Here is a 6,000-nt window from a genome sequence, read left to right on the forward strand (position 1 = left end):
TTATCATTTCAAATTGCATGCTCTCTATTTGGTATATGATTGTGTTTTAAATATAAATAAAAATATTCATTTATTGTATTTTTATCAGTTTAGTAAAATATATCATTTATATGTGTATATGATGTATTTATGAGTTTAATTTATTTTAATATTACATAATTATAATAATTTAATATAATTGAGAAAAATATAATTTTATCATATATTTATAAATTAAAAAACTTTGGAAAATAAAATATTTAGTTGAATTATTAAAAATAATTGGATTTAAAAACAATTTTAATTAAAGATTGAAATTGATTATCTAGATAATATTCCTGTTGCACCAAAAAACGAAAACAAAAGTTAAAAATAATAATAATTTAATAGAAGCTTCACAAAACGTTGCCGTTTTATAGAATCTATTTACAGATTTGAATGCTAGATAACATGATATTGTTTAGCTAGAAAATAAAAATATTTTTCCAAGCCCAACACAAAGAAAAAATCGAAACCCAGTCCCTAAAACTTAAAGCCTTCTTATCCTCGGCCCACCAAAAAAATCCAAGTCCAGCGAGAAAGGAGGCGGCAGAATCAGAAATTGAAGTTTATTTCAAAGTGTCTTGACCAAGTCAAAATCGGTTAATAGGGAAGTGGTGATACGTGGCCCATGATGATGAATAATGGAGGCGAAGTTGCATGCTGGCTCCAAACAAAAATCATTGGCAGAAGTAGGAGAAAGCTCTCACAAAAATTATGTAGCGACTTAACTCGGATCCAATACCAAATCAGAGTTAGAGCATAATTAAACATGAATTTAAAATAAATCGCTGCGTAAGACTTAAATATAAACAGACCGGCAGAATACAACCCGTTAAATAAGCCAATATACAACTCAATCGAATTACAAATAATCTTAAGGGTAAATACCTACAGCTAATCCTGTTGTCTTCATTGGTCACTGACTATTCCAAGCTCCAGGTGCTCAATCTTGTACCTATATCTGCCCCGTCGAATGGGGTGTCCAGACATACAAAAAATACTGGACGTGAGCTCTAAGATCAATACATAAGCAATGATATATATATAATATATGCAACACATAAGTGTATTTAAAACGAGGGTAAAAATAGTACTCAGAGAAGCCATGAAAATACAGGGCAATGTCGGATAGCAAGTCCGCGATGCCGCTCCTATATTCACCTATCAACTATAGCTTCTGCCCCACCGTCGTGGTCGCTCCAAATGATAGCAAAACCCAGGGGCTGAGTGTCCCCAGACACGAATCCATAAGGAGTAACTCATCACCGATGAAAACTGTCTATACTCACATCATACCAGATGCAGTCTACCGTAAAAACATGCATGTGCTAAAGCCGTAAAACATATAAACAAGTAGTACATACTCATGCAACACATATAATATATATCATGCAGGCCATCTCAGTCAGTACTTACGTACCTTACTACAGGCATTCCTAGCAGTCTCACTCCAGGTTCCAAGACTATAATCAGCTCTACAATGCAAATATCCATGCATCATTCATTAAACTCTAAAAGCCTTAACTAAGCTATTGAATACTCCTAAATAATTTAAGGAGACCATAGCTATATCTGCGTCCGTTTTCAGCCCGCTGATGGCGACTGTCCCACAACTAGGGCACACCCATGCTGCAGCTCCACATCCTCGAGCACGGCTCCACTACACGAGCACTTATCCGCTACTATGTCAGACACTATCTGACTATGCTAAAATATATTTTCTACTTCAACTCTAAAATAAGAGTACTCAATGCCCTAAAATAAAGCCACGTGGGTGATGGAGAGGAAAATGGTGCTAGTTGAATGAACTCATCAGCCCTCTATTTATAAAGCACGATCGGACCGTCCGATCATGCGTTCGGATCGTCCGAAATCGATCGGAGCCTCCGATCCCGCATCGGGCCGTCCGTTCTGTGCAACGCGTCAAAATCCTCACATGCAACAATACACCTGTTCGAACACGATCGGAGCCTCCGATCCTGCTTCGGAGCGTCCGATCTCCTTCTGACGCTGCCAGTGACGTAATATTTCAGGACAGCTGGCAGGAGGGGTTCGGAGCCTCCGAAATCCGTTCGGACCGTCCGATCACTTCGGAGCTTCTCGGCTATTTTCGAGTGTTCTGGATCCATTTCCGAACTCCGTTAATCCATTTGAGATTTTCTTAATCATGTTCTCACTTAATCTAAACATGATCACTTGATTAATTACTCATTAATCGTTAATTTTGGATACGGGTTACTACATTCTCCCCCCTTAAAAGATTTCGTCCTCGAAATCTAGGATAAACCTCGAGAACGTACTAGAGACCCTTGCTCGAGTGTCTGGTCGAAATAAATTCCAACACACTCATAATTTTGTCGAATTCCCTGCAAGCTTCAACCGTTTGAACAACTTTCAGCACTCTTCAAATCCCCTGGACTAGGTTCTGAAAGTCTCTATGCTAACATACGAACATCAAATCTCCCTAGCACTAATGTATCACAACACTGATACATTTTACGTCCTAACCACGATCTCACTGATCACGAAAAATACCAACACCCGCTTGATCGAGATCATTGTCTCAAGGAAAATCTCAGACTGACAAAGACCAAGTCATAACCTTGATGGCTTACGACATTTGTCGAATCACTAACTGAATCTAACCATCTAAAGGTTCCAAAAGATCTCGGTTCATAACACCTCTAGTAAGGAAATACCGATCCCAACACTGTGTCATGAAGGAAATCTTATCACATGACAATCATGTCACAAAATCCTTCCTTGAATCATGGGTCTGCGAAGTCATATGCATATGCCGCAATGGCAATCATCACATCTCTGATGATCTACATCATCTCGACCATAGGTTATTCTCCCATGAATTCCAATCGATGGACATATTTCTGATAGTTATACTTACTCGCGATCATTGTACACCCATCAAGAATAAGGCAAGATCCCACCAATATGCTCGACTGGAACATTCCACAGTGCACTGGCATATGGAAATGCTTCCTATTCCTTCTCGAAACTCGACAGCCATTGCACCTGGTATAACTCACCTCAGAGTCTCTGATGACACCATCATCACTAGCTACCTATCACGCATCTGATGCTGGAAAACCAATGACACAACCTACTAGATCTTGAGAACTAGATCTTAGTTAAATTCACATATCACAATCAGACAACTGATGTTCCCTTACTAATGTCCATTAGCTTTTCCAACACTCGTCAGATTCAACATAACGGTTCAACACAAGAACACTCCGTCAAAATGTTCGGTTGACACCCTTAATTTCTTGTTAGTGGACAACTCTCGCACAAAGCAGAAACTTAATCCCTACCGTTACTCAACCCGAGTATACGATTGCTATCACTAAGCGATTGCTTAGTTTAATCTTGGCTTCTTATTAACAAAAATGCACAATCTTGGGAAACCACCAATTCCCTTGCTTGTCTCCACTCTCAAGTTGTCGCCTAACTTGACCATACTAGTCCAATTGTAATCGTCCCCGATTACAGAAATCTTGAATTATTTGTCTTCGGCAACGCTAGAGACTACTAAATTACCCAAATCGGCGACTTCTTTGAGATCGTACCAAGTACTTATCTCCTTACGCACTACACGACAAAATATTGTCTCAAGTATTTCTCGATTTGTTATGTCCTAATCATCACTGATTGGACTAAACTAATCGACCTCGTCGATTCTACTATGGCTCACACTTAGCTCAACAGTGAAACTCAATTCAAACTACCTCAGTGGCTCAATCAATAAACTTGACTTGGCTGCCACAAGTTTATTACTCCCTTGGAATACTCAACTCGCTCTGTTTCAACACAGCTATACTCGATAGCCAGACAATAACTATTAGTAGTCTATTGGCACTATCTCACGCCTTACTACTGACAGCTTCCTCGTACACTGGAATTGAATATTAAGGCAAACTAAACCCAAGGAATGCTCGTGATCTATCAACGTAGATCATTTCCATCCCATGTAAAAACCCTAGGCTCAACCTCTGAAAACATCAGTCAGTACTTAGCGCAATCACTGGACTCATTATCCATTGCCTCGTTCATTCGGAAAGAACGCCACGGCTCGTCAAGTCCAAGAATTATAACTAATGAATCCCAAATATTTCCGCAATCTTCGGACACGCTCCTGATTATATCCCTCGCTAATACTATACAACAATTCAAGACTGAGGTAGCCTATCGTGACAACCCACCTGGAATCACCACCAAGTGTACACTGGCATAAGTCATGCTTCCCTCACGTCTCAAATAGTCTTGTACAATCCTTAGCATCTGATATAATCCAACACTGAGGAAAACTCTCATCGCTGAAAAATACTCTCCTCCGAGTCAATGTCCCAGACAGTCTACAACCTCATCTCCTGGATAGTCCTATCTCAAGAGAATCCAATCTCCTACTAGATCCACTAGTCTAGCAGTATCTCATAGGTCAAAAACTATCCGCTCTGAGTACACACTTGTCAAGAAAATCCCTCCAAGACTAGTTCTCACAGCAGAACACTCAAAATAATATCTCTGACACAATAGACGATATCTAACCATTGATATCGAACCAGATATCTAATCCAAGGTCATACCCTGTCGTGACTGTTACCAAAACTCTAGACTGAGTAGCCTCCCCACCGCCGATCCTGAAGCACGAAGGCTCCCAGGCAACCTCTGAAGTATAAAGACTCCTAGAGTAGCACTGGCATAGGGTCACGCCTAATCACGTCTAGTCATGGTCATAGTCCACAACTCTTGGAATATAGTCAACCTGGCATCCTGATGAAAACATCATCATCACGAAGTCTCAACCTACGAAGGTTATCATACTACTGTTCTAAGGAAACAACCTACAACAAAACTCATGTCCCAAACCGAACAGTATTCCCCTGTCTCCAGATGAATCACCTCATCACTGGCACTAACTCAGCCTGCTGACTAACTAAGCCAATCCTAGGAAAAGCTTAGACTAACCACAAGTCACACAGTTACAGTTGGCTTACTCAAAACCCATGAGCTACAATAGTTGAACAATAATCAACTAGAACAATGTCAATCTTAGCAAAATCACTTGCAATCATTCATAATTGCTGGATAAATAATACATGATTTTTTTTATTAAAATCCCATGTAATACATACAGTATTCAAAATACAATGAAAATGTACAACCAAACTATGATGATTCATTACAACTGAAATATTGTTTACAACTACAACAATAGATTATTTAAAATCATCGTACTAGTCTTCCTTTCTTGAGCATGAAGATTCTCAACGACACGTGCATCAATGCAAGCGTACTCCTGCCCAAATCTCTCGATATCTAGTCCTGCCAAGACTTCCGAAGGATTTAACTCGAGCTCGCTAACCAGCTATGTTCTGCATCAGTGCCTGTCAGTCGACCTCTTCTGCTCACGATCTACCGTCAGCATTCTTCTTGCATCCATATCATGCTTTTGAACATGAAGCTTTCCGTGTGCCTACCGAATGCATCGATACATGCATACCGGAAAAACCATGTTCTGCATGAGTTTAATGACCTTACGTTCACAACCAGTCATGCCTTAGTCATTTGAGGCATTCCCTGGTAAAGGTCTTTATGACAATCTCTCCAACTACGAGTGGAGAATCTCTTCGGACTGGAACCACATGGGTTATTACACACCATTCGTTCCAAAAAATCCTCAGAGGTATCTGACGCAATATACTCCTTCTTCTCTTCCAGTTTTCCCAGCCTGAAATCCATATGTTCTTTGATCAGCATCCCAATGCATCGAATGATGAATCGTCCACAGTAGTCAACCTATCTATCGATATGCTACTACTGGTGTTCTCATCACTGTTGCATTACATATAGAAAAGACTTCTGCCGCAAACCTCGGCAATGAAGAACCAAATCATCCTTCGTTAGGTCTCACCAATCCTACAAGGATAATCCAACGTCTCAGTACTATATCCCAAGTCTTTT

The sequence above is a fragment of the Henckelia pumila genome, chromosome 2 (assembly GCF_033568475.1).
Source record: "Henckelia pumila isolate YLH828 chromosome 2, ASM3356847v2, whole genome shotgun sequence".
Classification (NCBI taxonomy): Eukaryota; Viridiplantae; Streptophyta; class Magnoliopsida; order Lamiales; family Gesneriaceae; genus Henckelia; species Henckelia pumila.